Consider the following 21,818-nt stretch of genomic DNA (forward strand, 5'->3'; position numbering starts at 1 on the left):
TGGTAAATGTTTCTATGTAACTTAACGTAAATGTTTTCGGTATTTATGTTTAGTCAGGGGTGCCCACAAGGGGGGGCTATGACGCAAACTGCGTCATTGAAATATCTGGGGGGGTAAAAATCTATATAAATATGTTTGAGAGGGTGTAAAAATTAATCAAGATGTTTTTTTTTTTCATGGAAGAACACCTACGGATAGGCAATTGAGGGGGGTGCGTCATGGACATGAGGGGGAGGGCACCACTGGTTTAGTTATATTTGATTTAGTTTCTCTCAGCAAATTCATGTTTCTTTGAGTTAATATAAAAGTTTATTCTTCATTGTTTAATCTTGGTAACAATAAACACGTATTGAAATCTTAATAACTTAATTTTATTCTCTTCCTTGGATAAATCTGTAAATGTCCCGTGCGTAACGTTACGCACGGGACAACATTTCTATACCTCATGAAATACATAAGGAAGATAATAAACAAATTTAATAAGTACCACTAACAGGCTAATAATAATTCTACTTTGGAGCAAAAGCTTCAATATTTTATCCTCTGCAATTGCAAAGGAAAGCCAAAAAATACATGTTTTCCGTTACGCATGGGACAGCGAAACATGACATGAGAAAACTACGATTTTTGCCTACCAGAATAAAACATTAATTAAAACAAAATTGTCAAATATTTGCCAAAGGTCTACTTCATATTTTTTGCTATTGTTCATATAATTACAGATTTAAAATTTAGTTTGAAAATTATTTGAAAATTGGGATATGTGAACAGTGTTGAGCATAATGAAGAACAGATAAAGTTTATGTGGTCAAAACCTAGTAAATATATTTTACAAAAAGATTTTAAATGTCTCAGTATATAGTTACACTATTTGTTAATAGAAAAACATAAACATCATAGTTTCAAATTAATTTTGAAAATTTACTGACAATGGACCACTTGCCAGAGAATCGCCCAGAACTGTGCTACATGGAAAAGTTCCAATGCATCGAATCATCTTATATGTGAATAAACAGTGTTAGATTTGTGTGTATGAAGTTAAGTTATTGCTATAAATTAATCAGATCGTGGGTAAATATAATCTATAAACTGTGCGACTGAAATACTTTTACATTATGCAGCTAGTAAAATCGAAAAACGACTCTAATTTCTTCAACTACATCTAGCCATTCTCTACGAGAAGGACTCGTACATAGTAGGGTAACTTAATAAGGTATTTAAAATCACACATCGTAACATAAGAAAAGCTCCAGCTGTATCTCGTTAATGGGAAGAAACGAGAGTATTGCCGGAACGGAAGAGGCAATATCATCGGTGGGCATGTAACAAAACAGTACCTTAAACGGAAGAACGGGACCAGCACCAAATTAAAAAGGACAATAACACAAGTGCACAAACAGATAACCAATCTAAATCAATACTACTCGAGTACATATTATCAAGTCATTTAGTGTTCATTGGTGTTTGTGAATGTGAGTTTTTTCCCTCTTTTTTTTTGTTTTAATTAAAGTTTGTCATCGGAAAACCTATGAAAATTCTCTTCTTCTATCCACCTTGAAAATCATCACAGGTATGTGTTGCACTATTGTTTTCTATGCTCTCTTTTTTTCAGCCTCGCCAGAGGAGTAGATAATCAGCAAATTATAGCTTCTGTCTGTCAGCGTATGAAAGTTATGTGTGACATTATTGGCCTTTGTTTCACTGAAGTTAAAACCACAGGAAAGACCCTGGGAATAGTACTTCATTTTGTTCTGAATAATGAGATTTGTCATTTGTAAATTCAAAGTAGTCATACATTAAAATTTAAATGTTCACATTTGCCTTTAATTTAATATTTGTTATTCAAGCTCTACCAACATTTGGATATTCATTTACATTGTTACATATTAACTAACTTTAATTATTAAAATTTAAATAATCTTTTCCTCTACATTACCTTTTTCAATGTTTAGGACAGTTCACTCCCTGTCCTACAGACCTGTTATCTTCTACGTCGTTTAGTTTTTGAATCGAGAAGATTGGACTATTAGTTAAGGAGATATAAGCCTCTAAAACCAAAACTATCAAAACTATTAATTCGCAGGACCCATCTTTGATAGCCGCCATATTGGATTCTGGCCACCTGTCGCAGTGGGGCCACTTCGATTCCTGCTTAGTTGGATCAAGGGAACAACATATCTGAGTGGCACCTTTTTAACACAAAGTGCAGGGTTTGGCCATTATTTTGCCTTAAGCTCCCCTACTAACAGCGGAGCATGAAAGCTTCTCAGTTGCGGCATCTGACCTGCCAATAATGGCAGAATATCTGTGATGATGATGATAATGATAGGTCATCATAGTCAAACTTCAATTAAATACTGTTGTATGCACTTTAGGTCTTAAAATTTGGCGAAAATGTTCCACTTCCATCGTGTTAAACAGTTCACAGTTAACACTATAGCCTAAGAAACTCGAAGATTTCTTATCACAGAAACAAAAGCTTCCAATCCAATTAGGATTGTTGCAATCAACTCTCTAAGGCCCTACTTCATATTATCGTCCCTCCTTCTTGCTCCATCCATTTCTTCTTTCCACTGCTCCACCTTCAAGAACATCCTATCTCTGCAGGACTTCTGTCAGGGACGTGGTGGGTCAGTGGTAGAGCATTCATTTTTGGCGTGTGGGATCCTGGATCGATCCCAGCTTCCGGTGTGCTTGAGATTCTCCCAATTTGTTAGTCCTCAATTACTGTCCAACTCATCTTCATCATTTTTCCTTAGCCTAATTGCAGATTTCCTCTGAGATTAAAAAAATCATGTTAATTTTAGATGTAGCTATTGTAGTACCTTAGTATCCGTATTTGGATCAAATATTAGCTAAAAAATTTCGTGTTCGAAACATTGCTACTGAATGACCACATTTGCATCTATATTAAAACAATACTACTTTTATAAGTTTTTTTTTTAAATTTTTACCTTTCACATTAATTGGATGATAAAACATATTTCGGAATAATTATATGCTTTATTTCCTCCTTCTTTCTTTTGTACTTTTTACTGTTGCTTAGTATTGTTACAATATTACAATACTGTTTTTAACAAAATAATCTATAAGTAAGTTTCGTTTCATCATTGTAACATTTGTATACATAATAATCAACTAAAGTAAATTATACCACAGTCAACACACAATTTTCAGTTTGTTTTTATTTTAATATATTTTCTCCTTCAGGTCATTGTCCAAAAATATTAAAAAACGTAAAAAGCGGCTCGAATGTTTTTCTTTATTTTTTCCTTGACGTCATTTTCAATTCTACAGAATTTGATTGGTTCATAAGTGAAGGTATGGCAGACAATACGACGAGTGATGGATCTTATGGGTGATGATGTATTTTGTGGGTGTGTAGTGTTGTTATTTCATGGATGTTTTTACTGAGACTTCGCTAAAATATGAATACATTTAACATAATTAGTTTTTGTCAAGTATTGGACATAAAGTCTTGAAATAAATAAGCCAAAAGGTAAGAATGATAGTAAATTTGCTCACTATAAGATTCTTTTGTTTTTATGTTTCTGTTTATTTTTAAGTAATAATGTAGAACTGCTTCTTTAAATAGGATTTATGTCATATATCAAAATGTAAGTCTACATTAATAATGAAGATTGCAAGTATTGCAAAGGTTTGTAGTAAAATTTAGTAAAATATTAGCATATTTTTTTGCAACCAAGTCTTCGGAAAACAGGAAAGGGAAACAAATGATTTTGAGCGAGAACCTATCCTAGTAAGGTGTAGAGTTATATTTTTGAATAATTTTGACATAAGTAATATCAGACTGAAAGGCGTCATGGTCCAGATTGAGAATACCTGGCACAAGATGTGAAACATACCTTGCGGTTTACGAAACTTAAGTGAAAAAAGAAATATTTTAGGCTAGTCTTCCACAGATGGCGGACTTGGATTAGACTCACATAAACCAGTTTTTAACGTTATATTACTATGTATTTATTGTTATTTTAGTGTATATTACCTAGAATTACTTTTCTTTCCTTTTGGCACACTACAAATAATTGTTGGAAAATTATAATTATTTCACTAATTTCCTTTTTATTGTTTTAAATTATGGCCTATGTTTAGCAGAAGGGGTCCAGATCTTTTCTCCTAAATTATTTGTGCGAGCGACATAAAAATATCTCAATTGGCATAGATAAAATTCAGAGAAAGCCATCAGAAGTAATTGTCGAAACATTACCGATACAAATCTTTTACAATTTTTACGTATAAATGCGGCTTGAGAATGTATGACATAAAAACTACAGTGCAAAAATTATTAACCAACCTTGCTGAGTGGCCAGTAAAAAACACGAATGTTATTTAACCGAGTGAGCGTAGGGCGAAGCTGGTGTCCCGAATATTAGCAAAGTTAAGCGTCTCATGGGAGCAGGCGCGTAAGCGAGGGTAGTGGAGGCAAGTGGGTTTGTGCAAGATACGAGTTTCAATTACACCTGTCATGGTTCCATAGTAGTAGTGCACCAAATGTAAAAGACACATTCTGTACATCGTACAGAAAAGCGGGACAGGACGTTTGGGCGCCGGACGCTTAGGCGCAAAGCCGTTTGGGCGCGAGGTACATAGTAAAAATCACAATTTACGACATATAAAGTAAGCTAGGCACTGAAAACTAAGCGCGAATCAAGATATATACATTTCCTACACTTCTATTTTTATCTCACCTCATTTATCTGTATATTTTCTAAATTAAATAGTTTAATGCGTTTGTGGCGTTTCTTGCCTAACCTCGCCATGGACTGATTTTTCGCTTGGTCACGATTCTTGTACTTCCGATCTAATGATCTAATTTTTCTATTATATAACAAAGCTAGGAAACGAAGGAATCAGACGAACTGTTAATAATTTTCTTAATGTTAATTAAAACATATTGATTTAATTTTTGTATTTTTTAAAAAAGTTAATGATTACATACTTATGAATATTAACGTTTATTTTATTTCGTATTACGTTTGCCAAACTCTTTTCTTCCTTAAGTCCAATAAAGAACTACCAATAAAAGATTTCCGCGCACTCGAGTTGAGGGAAGTGACCCGCGTAGCGTAGTCGCTAACGCTTTCGCCTACGGTGCGAGCGGTCCCGGGTTCGATTTCCGGTGGAGGCACTCGGTCGAAAAAGTGTAACACGCTCTTTCAGGCCAGCCACCCTGAATTAGGTTTTCCTTATTCACACCAGGCAAATGCCGGGGTGGTACCTAATTTATAGGTCCAGGTCGCTTCCTTCCTTCCCTTTCCCCGGATAGTGTGCTCCCTCAAACGTGACGGGCTAAATGGCCTTAGATGCCGAGAGCCCAGAAACCTATAAAATACTAAATTGTAATCGAGTTGAGGGAAGGATGTTAATACAGGGTGCCTAACACATTGAGTTTAGGAACTGCAGTATGCTGTATTTCTGGTATCACTTTTTTATTAACATTCCAATATAAAAATCAAAACTTAACACACTTTTTTTTCGTCCCATTGTAAGCATTTAATCTGCATTAAAGAGAGTGGCGAAAGGAAAAAAAGAACAATTTCAAAGTGAGAAATAATTGTTAAGTGTACATATATTGGTCATTTAGCCACTAGAAATGTGTTTGACATTCACACTTATTGCATAACTACAGTAGAAGGCCTGCTTTAAGTTTTTTAATGGAATAGGCTCACTATGTATGTAATGCAGCCAATCATATCTAGTCTGGTCTACTTAACTTTGGCTTGAAAAGTTATCAATAAAAAGCACACTTAACTTTGGCTTAAGCTTAAATTTACAAAATTTAATTGTTAATTCAGTTTTTAGAATTTTGAAATTCCAGTATTTCTAGTATGTAAAACAAAATCCAGTATAATTCAAGGACTTCCACTACAGTAGACACCTTGTGATATCTTGATTCGAACTTAGTACTCAGCGCCTAACATAATGACTTTTTAATTTAACTCGCGCCCAAACATCACGTACCGTGCAGAAATATACCGCCGGTGAAAAATAGTATCTAATGCAGTCATCTTTCATATGCATTCACTTATTTTATCCATTACACTTGTAAACCTAAAATACACCTGTATGACTTTGCATTTACTTTTGTCGCCTGCAGGAATTTGTTCCTTAGAAACATGTCTTTTCTTACAAAGTATTGAATTTTACCTGTATTCAAAATCGTCCAAAATGGGTATGCCAAAAGTGGGAAGGTTCTAGAACACATGTTCCCCACACAGGGTAGCAGCTAGGTTCGTTCATTTCTGTACGAGTTAAATATTTAATTCACATATTACCGAGCGAGCATTAGCGAGTGAAGACTGGTTAGAACCCCACAGGCACGTTGTTTTCTTTCTTACAGCTAGATGGGAAGTGGGACTTGTACAATCGTCTACTGAAATCAAGTATCATATTTCTTCCGTAGATTTGACGAATGTAGCACCCACAAAATGATATAGCACTCAAAATTTTGCCCCATTTCACCACATTTGCCCAAAATTTTGCCCCACTTCAGCACATTTGGTTCAGATACAACCCCCTCCGCTTGAGTTTCCGCTCTCTATTTCTGTTTTCCCTTCATTCTGCAGTATACACCGAGCCAAATTTAAGATTGATGAGGCTCTAAGCCAGCGTTTCCCAACCGGTGTGCCGCGAATGGATCGCTAGTGTGCCGCGAGGAAATCGAAACAAAATTATTAGTTCTATAGCAATCAAATTGCAAGACATTGGGAAAAATGTATATTTGTATTTAACATTAACACGAACCTCTACTATGAATCTACAATTTTGAGTTTCACACTGTTACTTTTCTGTACATTTTTAATGTTGAAAATAGTATTTGTTATCATTGTTATGGCCACTATTGCTTCTTTATTGTTGCAGACTATTTCGTAACTTGAAATTTTAAAATACATTCAGTCCTTTCGACAAAGCAAACATGCATACAAATTACCTACATTTACGTTTTAAAAGTAAAAGAGATTTGTTTGTTCATTCGTTATTAGTGATCTTCCTTCTTAGTGAAAGGTTTGATACAGTTTTCAAGAAAAAGTGTATTTTTAAAAGCCTTGGTCCCATATCTCATTGCAGTTGTTTTCTATTTTTGAATTAGAATTAAAAAAATCAGCATAATGATTTACCACGGGAGGAAATCAGTGATCGAGCTTTCTTCTCTGTGAGAAGGAGATCAGTAATCAAAGAAAAAATTACCACTATATTTTATATTTACAAATAATAATAATATCTATATGAGTGTGCCGCGAGAATTCAAGTTACACCTGTAGTGTGCCGCAAGTTGAAAATGGTTGGGAAACGCTGCTCTAAGCTATTGAAGGTAATAGGGCCCCTTATATGTCCAGCTGTGCAACTATCCATGCAGAACGTAGAGACCGTATATACTGAAATGAGCAAAAGAGTGATATTTTACGGAGCAAGTGACAGAAGAGGGCCCTGTTACTTACATCGTAAGAACCTACACAACACAAATTACTGTTGCTATATGTAAATTTTCTTTTTCTTTTTATTTATTTTTTGCAGTGCATTTTGGAATTGTACTTCCAGTTCTTTTTTACTTTAATTTTTGGACCCGAAGAGAGTTGGGCCCTAAGCTATAGCTTATTTACCTTATAGGTAAATGCGACACTGAGTGTACACGTCCTAGGTTAGCTATTAAGACAGTGTCTATTGTTTAGTGCAGGTAGCTAGAGGCATTATGAATACTAATAGCTAGTCCTTCAACAGGAAATCTTCACACCTGTTTGTCATTATATTTACAATATTAAAGCAGACGAGACAATTTTGATAAGATGACAAAATTAAATAACGACTTCAGCCAAATAGGTTTGTATTAATGTATTACCGGTATAATTTACACAGTTGTCAACTTTCTTGTGTACGTGGATTCAGTTTCTTTAGTTTTTTAACCCATTATTGACTTCTTCTGCATGCGTGGGTTTGCGACTTCAAATTATCTACCATCTTAGTATCCAAGAAGTAATTTTCCACCAGACAAAATTTCATAAAGAGATTACTCAAAACCTGTGTCAGACATCACGTTGCTCAACCTGATAAGAAGACATTATTACATAGATTAAGTATTTACCTAGTGGCCAGAAGAAGAATCTAGTTACAATAGTTGAATTCTTTTCATGAAATACATACCACTTTTATTTAATTTTTAATCGTACCAACGAAAGGGTACCACGATTGGAAACATTGTTTTATAAGAACGAAAATTCCAGAAGTATTAGTTTAGTTAATATTTATTACTTACACACTTTATTAGTTTTTTTTTTTTTTTTTAAATTTCGGGGAGCAGCCGAAGTGTGTCAGCTAGCAGGCTAAAAGAGACGCTATAACATGAGAGGGGAGAATTCGCCAATCAACAGAAACAGGTCACACCTTAGGACCTCCCTCGCCTGCAGACACTGCTACCAACTGCTATTGTTTTTTTTTTTTCCCTTAGTTCCACAGCATATGTACTATAAGCAAAGAACTTCTGAAAATGTTTAGCTCCTCAAATTTCTTTCCTCCTTTTTAGTTGGCTGTCTGTAGATACGTATGTGTCGTTGACCTTAAATGTACGTTTTTTTTTTTTTTTTTTTTTTTTTAACTTATGCTATTAAATGTAACGCAAACTAACTAACTCTATATCTTATGGGACCCGGAGGTTCAATGCCGCGTTCACAAAACGCTCTTTACTCGCTTCTGTCCTTAGACAACTGGATCCAGTTTCTACTTCGTACTCCTATTTCTGCGAGATTCTTCTTAATATTGTCCTCCCATCTTAACTTAACGCAAACTAGAACCTTAAATTAAAATGCTGTATATGGAAGATGTATATTATGCGTACCTTTAAATAAGATGCTGAATAATAATTATATATGTATATATATAATTTAAATATTGATAGGCAAATTAAGCTTGGGAAAGGTGTGCGGTGGGTTTATCTAATACGGGGGCCACTATTTATATTTTAAGCCTAACAATGAAAAAACAGTAATTTGTCATTGAAAATTGATTTATTGTTTTTCGAAATATTCTCCTTTATGATCAATACACTTTTGCATTCGTTCGAACAATTTGTCAAAGCCGATTTTCTTGAGACACCTCCATAATAAATATGGTTTCTGAACGCATCAACGGCTTCTTCCGCCGACGAAAATCGTTGTCCACGCAATTTATTCTTCAGATTTGGGAACAAGAACAAGTCAATGGGTGCAAAATCGTGACTGTACGGCGGATGACCCATCAATTCGAATTTTTGAATGTTCATATAGTCGGTTGTTAGACGAGATGTGTGAGAGCTCGCATGGTCTTGATGAAGAATGATCCGACGGCGCTTGTTTGTTTTCCGTATTTTACGGAAGACCGGCAAACAAATTGTGTACCATTCAGAGTTGGCCGTTCTACATTCCTCGAAAGGCAGATATACAATATCATTGTAGATTTTGTGGGGAACACGCCATGTACGTGTGTTTTCTCAGGGTCCTCCTGTTTCCTCTTACTTTCTTCATTCCACCATCTCATTCATTTCTAATCACCGTCTCCTTTAACCTATACGGTATAACCATGGGAAGAAAAGCTGAAATCATTTTATTTCATTTTTCTTACCCATGCCTGCACCAAAAGACGTCTTATAAAATTGTCATCAAGGGCGTATCATAAAGCCGAAAGCCTAGAAAAGATAGCTTTAAATGTACTAGTAAAACTTAGCTAGGCATCAAACGTTGGAGGTGAGAAAGCTACAGTAATGCCTCGAATGTACCTGGTATACATTCTAGCTTAGGAATAATGAATTAAAAAAAAAAAAAATGTGTTGTGTGCATCTCATTCGTTGAACCTAGTCTGCTGTTGCGTGACATAAAAATCTGAGTTGAAGCAGCTTCTTTTTCTCCTCCCTCGTGTTTCTGCAAGGTCTCTTCAATCTCTTTTCAGCATAGACGGGATATATTAAAAGAATGCTGTTAAACAAAGCAACAAATTAAAAAAAAAAAAAAAAAAAAAAAATCAAAATGAAATGAAAATAATGTTGAAATCATTTAGTGACGCAGGAGTGGATGCTGTTCGAGCTTTAGTTCAGGGTTACAAGGAGTTTAATCACAAGCTCTTGAAGAAATATGTTGTTCAGACTCCTGACATTCAACTATCAACTGAAGGAATGCATAAGAAATTTAGCAACCTCGAATCTAGGAAATTTAGACACTGCTTTCTTTGCTCTAGAATAATATCATACAAAGAATGGTCAATACGAACCAAATGCTCCAAAATCAAGAATAGTTTCTGTGCGAGAAAGTACCACAAAACAGAATTTTGTTTATAAGAGAAAAATGGTGAAAGATTTGCTCGGTTATTTTTGTATACGAGTTGTATGTAGGCACGAAAGTAACCTCTCTTTACTAGAATCAGACGAAATAGCGTAATTAAATTGGCTGCTGAATGGGAGGAGGATTATTGTTTTAAAAGATCATTTTGCTTGGTTTCTAAATTTTAATGTGTTTTTGGTATTTAAATTGCCTCTTACTGAAACTGAAGATAATATTAAAATGAGTAAATAATTTCGAGCAAACTTGCAAATTGAGGTTAATTTTATCCCTCTTACCTTTGATCAATTTCAATCCAAACGACAAGAATGATTTTACTGTAACACAGATACAGTGTAGCGCAATTTGATATTAACCACTAATCTCTCATATGCTATTTGGATTCAAATCAGACTATTATTTTCCTGGTGTGATTTCGGTAACCAATCTTCGTGCTTTGCATTGTATTTCCTTAAGTGAAGAGCTTCAGCCTCACAAAGATCATAACAGGTTAAGTTTGATTATTATTATTATTATTATTTATTTATTTATTTATTTATTTATTGGTATAGAAAACACTAAAACCAGCAATAACTTTTTAAAATGTTTGTGATTATCTACACTCACACTATGTACGGTACTTGACGGTGACGGTCAATATACATAAATGAAGACAATATTAACGCTGTCACTTAAATTTCGCTCAATTTCAAATAGTTCGTTCCAGTCGGTTTCTGCTTCTTTAACCCGTAGACGAATTGAAGCACTTCTGCTTACGGTCTATGTACAAATCTGAAAAAATGTACATACAATTTAAAGTCTCATAGGTTTGTATTTTTGAATGAAGCTGTTTATGTTGACTGATAGAGCGTATGGAATACATATTACAAGATAAAAGCATTTGCTCACCTGTTTGTATTGTTAGAAGCTGGAAAAACTTCGATATTTCCGGTACGTAAGTGAGTATTCTTTTTCTAGGATTATGAAGTCTTAATATATGTTACAGAAAAAGTTCTTCAAATGCTTTTAACTTCAACATGAATGGACATTTTAAATTTATATACGTAATATAGTAAATTTCGAACACTTTTTTTTTTCTACCAGTAATAACGTTTTCGTAATAATCTTGAGGTCCTATAAGTTGTGTTTGATTAACTCTAGATGTTTCGATAAGCTAGAACTGCGGAAACTTGAACGTTTGCAGCTCTTATATGATCTTTTATTGTACTTCCTTCCTATGTTTCGTTGTTGATTCCGGTGTAAGAACTGTTACAGTGACAATGGCGTGGTGGACCCCAACATATTGTTCACAAAGTAATTTTTTTTAAATACAAAAAGTGCTTTTTAATATTTGTGGGTCATTTGCAGCTAACATGAAACTTAAATTTCTACGCAACTTTATTCAGAGTTGATGACAATTTAGGCCAATATGGAAAGGAAATCAAATTACTCTTGGATTTCGTTGCACTTGAAGTGGGATGTAAGTGGAAAACCCTTTTCATTCATTTAACCAAAGTTTTCCTAGTTGACTGTTTGTATCTTTCTTGTTGAACCTAATATGCCCTTAGAAAGAAATTCAACCATTTCTTCAAAATCAAGAACTTATTTACGTACAGAAAAGGTATATATCTTTTAGTTTTAGAAATTCAGTAATGCATAACATTGAACACCAAAAGTACATTAATTTTCGTTATATATATGTAATCAAACTGTCGAGGTCCTACAAAATTAATACCGGGCCATTCCATATGAAATCAACAAATCAAGGTCGCTCATGTGTTTTAGATTTTCTTCAAATTTTGTACAGATGTTGTGGTATCCAAACATAGCACACTTGTAAAATTTTACAGCTCTACCTCAAAGGGGACTGCTGTAGAAGCGATTTGAAATTTGGGGGTTTTGAGCAAAACAATACCTAAGTTTACCTTCGACTTAAAGTACTGAAACCGCTAGATCTCCGAAAATATTGAAGCTATTTGAAAATGGTTTTCACTAAAAGAATCTTAAATTTGTAGCATTTAAAACATTGTACTAATAAACTTCTCAAGCGGAGTTAAGCATATGAATTTCGCCATCAAAAGGAAAAAAAGAAGAAAAAATGTCAAAATTTGGCAATTATTTCTGAAAAAGGCCCACCTAACATTAACTCAAATTTTCAAAATACACTATGTGATCAAAAGTATCCGGACACCCCCAAAAATACGTTTTTCATATTAGGTGCATTATGCTGCCACTTACTGCCGGGTACTCATTATCAGCGACCTCAGTAGTCATTAGACATCATGAGAAAGCAGAATGGGGTGCTCCACGGAACTCAGGGACTTCGAACGTGGTCAGGTGATTGGGTGTCACTTGTGTCAGAAATCTGTACGCGAGATTTCCACACTCCTAAATATCCCTAGGTCCACTGTGTATCTTGTGATAGTGAAGTGGAAACGTGAAGGGACACGTGCAGCATAAAAGTGTACAGGCCGGCCTTGTCTGTTGACTGACAGAGACCGCCGACAGTTGAAGAGGGTCGTAAAGTGTAATAGGCAGACATCTATCCAGACCATCACACAGGAATTCCAAACTGCATTAGGATCCACACCAAGTTCTACGACAGTTAGATGTGAGGTGAGAAAACTTGGATTTCATGGTTGAGCAGTTGCTCATAAGCCACACATCACGCAGGTAAATGCCAAACGACGCCTCGCTTGGTGTAAGGATCGCAAACATTGGACGATTGAACAGTGGAAAAACGTTGTGTGGAATGACGAATCACGGTACACAATGTGGCGATCTGATGGCAGGGTGTGGGTATGGCGAATGCCCAGTGAACGTCATCTGTTAGTGTGTGATGTGCCAACAGTAAAATTCGGAGGTGTTATGGTTTGGTCGTGTTTTCTTAGTGGGGCTTACATCCCTTGTTGTTTTGTGTGGCACTCTCACAGCGTAGGCCTGCTTTGATGTTTTAAGCACCTTCTTGCTTCCCACTGTTGAAGAGCAATTCGGGGATGGCGATTCCATCTTTCAACACGATCGATCACCTGTTCATACTGCACGGCCTGTGGCGGAGTCTTTACATGACCATAACATCCCTGTAATGGACTGGCCTGCACAGAGTCCTGACTTGAATCCTATAGAACACCTTTGGAATGTTTTGGAACGCCGACTTCGTGCCAGGCCTCACCGGCCTACATCGATACCTCTCCTCAGTTCAGCACTCCGTGAAGAATGGACTGCCATTCCCAAAGAAACCGTCCGGCACTTGGTTGAAAATATGCCTGCGAGAGTGGAAGCTGTCATCAAGGCTAAGGGTGGGCCAGCACCGTATTGAATTCCAACACTACCGATGGAGGGCGCCACGAACTTGTAAGTCAATGTTATCCAGGTGTCCGGATACCTTTGATCGCATAGTGTAAGTATCTTTGGTGTTCCTCTGCAACATATAAAAAAAAATTAGGAGGATGTTTTTTGGTATGTTCAATTAAAACAAATTATGACACAATGTAAGTTGAGGGCGGATTTAGGCACTTTTTGCTCAAAACTCCCAAATTTCCAATGACTGTTTCTAATTTTCCGTGTTGAAAATGTTGATACTTGTCAAGACTGAGGTGATTCAGTAAATGAATTGTGCCAGAAATTTGAAACTTCAAGTACCATTGCTGAAGGGACTTAGATTCTGTCATTAGTTCCAAAATCATGGACGACTATGAAAACTATTGAAACATTTAAAGAACCGAGTATCTCGTTCGTACATTAAAAGAACTGGCTTACTCAGAAGATATAAGTACAAATAATGGATTCAAACTGACAGAACTCAAAGTGATTAAAGATATAGACGACTTCATTGAGATTTTGGTAGGAAAAAAAAGTGACAAATCAGCGCAGGATCACTTGATAGCCAAATCCCAGAGCGACTACTTCAAATTCACACAATAGAGACTTTGGATGACAAATCATGCTTAATTATAGTTGATTTTGCTGAAAACTACTCGTGTATTCAAGATGAAGTTTAAGAGTAGCACTGGACCAACATTCTGCTCAACTGTGCAACATTCTAATCTTTTTAAATGTGACATCCTAAGAGATCCTGTAACTTCTGTTATCATATGTTTCATTATGTTGTGTCAGTGATATGTTAAAGCACGATGCAGTTACATTTTATGCTTTCCAAGTTACTCTTTTGAAGTATGTTAACGATATTTTCCCTCAGATTACTTTGGAGATGGGTCAGGAGCCCGATATACAGACTATAAATAAAACTTTGTCAGCTTATGTCTGCACGAGTGATTTTGGACTCACTTGTGTGTGGAACTATTTTGCCACAAGCCACGGCAAATGTGTTTTTGATGGCATAGATGGGACGCTGAAATCTCTAGCGAGACATGCTAGTTTACAGAGTCCACTGGATGACCGGATTGTTACTGTTGCCGATTTCTTCGAATTTTGTCAAACTATAACTAACTATAACCAAACCCTTTTTTATGCTGGAATATGTTGGAAACTTTCCTCCAGTGCTTCAAAAGAGACTTCAAGTTGCAAGGGACACGTGAAATTCATCATTATGAACACATCAGTCTGTTGAAACTTAAAGTCAGTCATGTATCTTCTTCAAAGACAACATTCACGTATTCACAGGAACATCGTGACGAATGTGAATTTCCTTCATTCCCATGGACCCACGAAAATGTTTTTCTAACCAAAAACACCTGACATATGCTGGATTCCATACGAAAAGTGCATCATTAATATTGGAGTACTGAGTATTTCAACTGGTGCTGACAGAAATTACAGGATTTCTGAAGAAGACATTCAAGCTATTGAGATCTTCTCTGAAATTGGTGATAAGAGATCTTAGGCTCAATATTTCAAATTGCTTACAATCAACCAGGCTCAATATTTCAAATTGCTTACAATCAACCAAACATGTAAATGTTATTTGTGTATTACATAACGATAGTTCACTATTGTTCAGTGTTTCTTTTGTTAAATCATACTATATAGGCTGCGTAATAGGCACATATTGTTATAAAATAATTTTATAAATTACATTTAAAGAAGAGTTTCCACTCCCCCCACCCCACAATAATCATCAACCATTGTAAAGGAACATACTTAGCTATGCAAGTCGTATTACTAGAAAATTAAATAATATGAGACTTGAATTATTATTATTTTCTTCAACATATCAAAAAACACTCTCCTAAATTTTTTATATGATAAACAGGAATACCAGAGCTATTTACTTTGAAAATTTGAGGTTAATGTTAGTTGGACCTTTTTCAGAAATAATTGAAAAATTTTGACATTTTTTCTTCTTTTTTCTCTTTAATGGTGAAATTCATATGTTTACTGACACTGACACTGAATCCAGCATTTCAGGGCACTTCATCACCGTTGTAAAATTCTGTAACTAAATTAAAGATGTTTGCAGGAATACTATGTCCTTTTATAGAACAAGATTTGACTAAAATACCATGCTCCTTTCTGATCTTCTGGGCTTTACGAACGAGATACTCAATTGTTTGAAATGTTTCAACAGTTTCCATAGTCGTCAATGGTTTTGGAACTAATGACAGAATCGGAGTCCTTTCAGCAACGGTACTTGAAGTTTCAGATCTCTGGCACAATTCATTAATTCAGTCACCTCAGTCTTGACAATTATAAACATTTTCAACATGGAAAATGGAAACAATTATTGGAAATTTGGGAGTTTTGTGCAAAAAGTGCCTAAATCCGCCCTCAACTTATATTGTGTCATAATTTGTTTTTCTTGAACATACCAAAAAACACCCTCCTATTTTTTTATATGTTAAAGAGGAACACCATAGATACTTATTTTGAAAATTTGAGGTTGATGTTAGGTGGGCCTTTTTCAGAAATAATTGCCAAATTTTGACATTATTTTTTCTTCTTTTTTTCTCTTTGATGGCGAAATTCATATGCTTAGCCCCACTTGGGGAGTTCATTACTACAAGGTTTTAAATGCTACAAATTCTAAGATTGTTTTAGTGAAAACCATTTTCAAATAGCTTCAATATCTCCAGAGATCTAGCGGTTTCAGTACTTTAAGTTGAAGGCAGACTTATGTGTTTTTTGCACAAAACTCCCAAATTTCGAATGGCTCCTACAGCAGTCCCCTTTGAGGTAGAGCTGTAAAATTTCACTGATGTGTTATGTTTGAGTACCACAACACATGTACAAAATTTGAAGAAAATTTAAAACACATGAGCCACATTTCAATTTCAAATTTGGTGATTTCATATGGAATAACCCTTCCTGTTTGTAAGTTGAAATTGAAACAATAAGTTTAACCATAGTAAATTATGGTTTGTCTGGGAATAACAGAAATTTCTTTAGTATGTCTATGCACATAATAAAATAGATGACAGTGTCTGAGTTTATGATAAATTGATAATGCTACTTAGAGAAAACAAAATAATAGTGCTATTGTGGATAAACATACTAGTACAAATATAAGTGCTATTTTCTTTCATGAATATATATGATTGGTTGTTTCTGGGTAAAGATAAGAGCATAACATCATATCCGTATTTTATTCATGCTAAAGTAAACAAGAAATAACTGTGATACCGAATTAAATAGTCGGACGAAGTGTAAATAGTGACTCTCAGTAGTGTTGATTGATTTCGAAGTGATTTAAATTGGATGATTTTATTAAATCAATAATGTCAATCAAATTTATTTTACTTATAAAGAAGTAAAATGAAGTATTTCTGACCATTCTTGGACGCAAATTGAACGTCAATCTGAAATTAGCATCTTAATCCGCATTGGTGTGATCTTAATAATGCAAATGTAAACAAATTATCAATTTAAACAAACATGAGAACATATCTGATGTTAGCCATAAAGTTGATATCTCATAGGCTTTGGTATTGAAAAGGGTCAGTAAACTCCAAACGAGCAGATTTCCCAGCTTTGTATCCCAAGTAGTAACTGTTTTGTAGGCGGTATATGCATATTTTATATAAAAAGATAGAAGCTGACGATTTACTTTTGTCTCACAGTTCCACTGTCTTATCAACAAAAAATGCAGTAAAAGGAGATATTACAGTGTTCTTAGAAGTAATTTATTTCCTTATGATAAGATTAGCTTATCTTTCTTTTTTTTTCTTAAGTTAAAAAAAAATCACTGATTTATATAGTAGCTGAATTAATTTAATAGGAAATTCAGTTTTTTGTTAAGTTTGTGGATAATTTTACATTTATTCAGTACGTAGATAATCAACTGAGTGCAATGTAACACGTAAGACACAGACCAAACACTTTTCTTATTTTATTTATTCATATAATAAACTTATTGATACAGGCTGCTGGGCTAATGTACACTGAAATTAATAACAAGCAAGAAATGTCAACAACAACGGGAAAGCTAGTCGGTTAGTTCCTATATTAAAGATCGGTATTTGCCTTGTTAAAATGAAGAGAGTGAACGGCCACTTAACTTGAAACCGATTCTTTCCGATTGCGAAGCAAGAAGGCCAATTAGCGTATAGCCGTAGATGAAACATGTGACAATCGACTCAAATCGTATTTCAGTAGTACTATTGTAACATCCACTAAGGGCTTGGCGAAGAAAATAGTGAAATAATTAGCATATTTGGCAATTCAGTTCTTAATATGTCAGTGGTTGTACATGCACTCAAGCAATGCATTTCCACTGGTAACTTAGTCAATATAATCCACATTCAGGTAAAAATGTAATAGATCTGGAGTTTCATACGTTAGTATTTACATAGTAGTGAATGTATTTAATATAGATGTCACGTGATTGAAAATAGTGTGTTGATAAGATATTGTGATAATTTATGACTAATTTTGTTTCTTTTTTCTCGTGATAATTATTCTATTTTTCCTCCTGATAATCAATTATTACAACGGATTGGTATAGATAAAACATAAAATTGTTTTTCTCCTGTCTTCAGTAGTTTTATAGAACGAGTTTCAGAAGAATTATTGATTAATCCTATGTTTGTAAGTATACAACGCATATATAGATATACATATTTTATAATGGATAAAGATAATTCAGAACGTTTACATTTTATAATTAATAGTGAATGTAGTTCACCTAAAAAGGTGTAAGAAAATACATTGTAAATTTTCATATCACATTAAAGTTTATATAGCAAAAGTGTGTCTTATACAGCGGTAATCGTGTACTGAGAAATGTCTTATTTGAACGAATTTCGTGACCATGCCAAGTTAGTGAGAGAAGATCTTCCCTATGATTCCGGGGAATGAGTTTTATTTCTACGTATATGTAACTGTGATATATACTGCATTTGGCTGGTTGTTTTGGAATTTAGTGTTCCTTTTTAGCACCAAACGTGGACCTCCAACGGCTATACGAAACGTGGACCTCCAACGTAATGTGATGCAAGTAAAATACCACATGGACATCCATCGGTAATCGAACCCAGAATTACAACAAGGCTATTACATTATATAGGTACGAGGAAGCTTGTGTACATTTTTATTCGTTTAACTTTCATGTACTTACAGACATAATATTTTTTTCTGTTTGTGCGGAGATTATATGAGACGTGGGTCGAAAACTTAACGTGGATATTTGAATCTATGTGAATTTCTCACTAGTTGATAGGGGACATTACAGTAGATTCAATTCGAAGGATGGTCGTGTAGTAAACACAGGTCAGTATTTCGTTCTTAATTTACTATTTTTCCTTTCTCTCATTCATTTTGCGGAGGTATGTTCGTTAAAGAATATGAACTTTGCTTCTGAAATATTATGTAAATGGTTACACGTACTAGTTCTCGGAATAAGTTCGTAATAATTTTGCATAAAGAGAGAAGGCTAAAGTGACTAATTAAAGATAGTTATATTATTGTCAAATCAATGTTTTGTGTTGTCCCATGATTTCAGGAAGTCAGCGATCTTCATGCATCATTTCAATGCATCTCGAAATACTGTAAGAATTTGGAGGTAAGAGAGTAAGAGGTTTTAGCATGGATACTATTAGCGTAAAAAAAAAATGCTTGATGCATATAATAGCGGCTGAGCCTGCGGCTTTGGATTTTATAGATTTCACGATTTTTGTAGACAATATACGATACCTTTGATGATTGCTTAATCCCTAAATTGATTAGTTAAATATTAATAGATTAGGTAAAAGAGATTCATGAATTCTCGGGAGATAAAGTAGCCTGCACGAAATGCGTATATGTAGATAATGTGTATAAAACAAATTTCTGTTGTTGCTGAACAAATACCTTTAAGTCATGTTACTAACAATTTGTTTCCTGTTCCGAAATTTTGAAATAAACTCTCAATGATTTCAACTATCTTGTCTGTAGTTTTTGTCTAGAGATGGTAAGGATTACAAGTTAAGATAATCAAATCCACTCATTTATATTGTTAATATTATAAAGGAAACACGTAAGTGTAGAATTAAACCAATGATTCCCTGAATAGATTTAAAAAATATCAGGTTGTCTGAAAAGATGGAGCCTTTGGAGCTCAAAATTGAGAATTCAAAAGTAACACTGTAAAGCCACATATGCATCATTTTGTTCGATTATCTTCTGCAATATTTTCAGCAATATCATAATCTCATCACTATAGAACTTTGTAGTTTTTGGTCAAAAAATTATAAAACATGGTTTTCACAGGCCTCCTTTAACAGAATTGTTGGAATTTTCCCCAGCCCAATAAACCCATTTTTTTAAAGTATCATATTAAAAAAAGCTTCAAACTTTAGATTGAATGGTAACCTTAATGAGATCAGAATTAATTTTTACATTCGTGTTTCTCAGCATGCGCCTAGTTTGAGAACTAGCTTTAAATGAAGACTCGCTGTAGAAAACAATGTAAGGGCCAGAAACAAAAGTTACTGTAACAGTAGAGACAAAAGATGGTAAATTGTGTTCAAGCGTCACAAAATAGAAAATACTATTGCTTAGAAGTACAACCTAGCATATAACGAAGTATGAAAATCGAACTAAGGCATAAACGTGTATATATATATATATATATATATATATATATATATATATATATATATATATATATATATATATATATATATATATATATGGTGCTTACATTGTTTTCTACAGCGAGTCTTCAAATATGTACATATTCATCAAAAGGAGATCTCCAGAACAGAATACCATTGAAAAAAAAAATATGTTTAGGAAACATACATAACGAATTTTTTGTTCAACTGTAATCTGGAACAAAAAGCAAATCGACTGCGTTCCCTGTTTTTGTAGTACATACTCGCGTATTAGTACAACCAATGATACGAAGTAAAATGCCTTTCTCCATGTGTCAATTAATTACAAATCGAAAATGTTTCATTTAAAAAAGGATTTATAAACATTTCATTTTGATAATTACACACATACAAACGAAAAAGTGTTGCAATATGAGAACAAAAATTTTCTTTTATGATAATTACAAATGCACAAATCAGACTTCCACTTTTTCTTTGTTTTTATAATACTATAATTTAAATCGAAGACACTGCAAACGCTTCACTTTAAAAAGGAAATATTGAAGATCTACCACTATTTACTCAAAACTACATCTGGAGAATTACACACAAAAACGAAAAATGATTGCATTAGAAAGGAGATCGGGGAAGCTTCCGAATGCTTCTTGCGTGTCTGGTGAAACATGTGACTTACAGTATGATTATAACATGTTACAAAAGTACTTTGATCGTGACAGCTGAAAATAAGACTTAAGAAAATAAGAAAAAAAAATCCAACATTTCAGTTCTTAAAAAAATCAACCCATTCAGATTCTTGCATTTTTTGAGGAAAATGTTGACTTTATTTAGGTAATTCGTGTGCGAAGTTTCATTGCAATATCTAGAAAGTTTGAGGAAAATATATATATCAGTCCTGGTTGACAATACTAAATTACATATATAGATAAGGAAAAAAGTAAGGTATACGAAATAAAAGTTCTTAAAAACAGTAATATTTTTTTCCGAGTATCATAGTTAATACGCCATTGTCTTCAGAATGAAACAAGCTTTCAAAAGGTACCATGCGCATGTCTTCATAATGTACGAAGAAAGAGAAATTTGTGATAAGTAGGGATTTTTTTTTAAAGACTTGATTCCGCCTCGAGTGGCCCCGGCTACAGTTATCCGAATATGATTACTTTGATTTTTCCGTACTATGGCCTATACGGAATGTGTATGCCATGTTTCGTTGTAATGTCTAGAATAGTTACGAGAAAAAGTTATTTCTCAGTCCTGCTTGACAATACAAATGATACTTAAGGGAAATCGAAGCCAGTAACAACACTCTTATCCCTCTAATATACCACGTATTACACTCAAATTACACCATTCAATTACCATTCGCTAATAAAGATGCAACAAACTCACATAAATAGCAAATAAAACAACACTCATTTCCCTTGTTTGGCTCGAAACTAAATCATATAAAAATTTTTGGATGTAAGAAAGGGGGAAAATGGAAAATTGCTATAATGTTCATTTTTTAATATATACGCATAAGCTGTGGACT

The 21,818-nt window shown here is 34.3% G+C and overlaps 1 protein-coding gene across 1 annotated transcript in view; it reads left to right on the forward strand.

The window, feature by feature from the left end:
• Positions 1-3,299: 3,299 nt before the first annotated feature.
• Positions 3,300-21,818, forward strand: part of LOC145660577 (transmembrane channel-like protein 7) — a 70,714-nt gene continuing 52,195 nt past the window's right edge. Inside the window, exon 1 of the mRNA XM_081725809.1 lies at positions 3,300-3,499. The gene's annotated coding sequence lies outside the window, so the exon portion shown is untranslated. The remainder of the gene's footprint in view (positions 3,500-21,818) is intronic.

The sequence above is a fragment of the Thermobia domestica genome, chromosome 9 (assembly GCF_964235325.1).
Source record: "Thermobia domestica chromosome 9, izTheDome1.hap1.1, whole genome shotgun sequence".
NCBI classification, from domain to species: Eukaryota; Metazoa; Arthropoda; class Insecta; order Zygentoma; family Lepismatidae; genus Thermobia; species Thermobia domestica.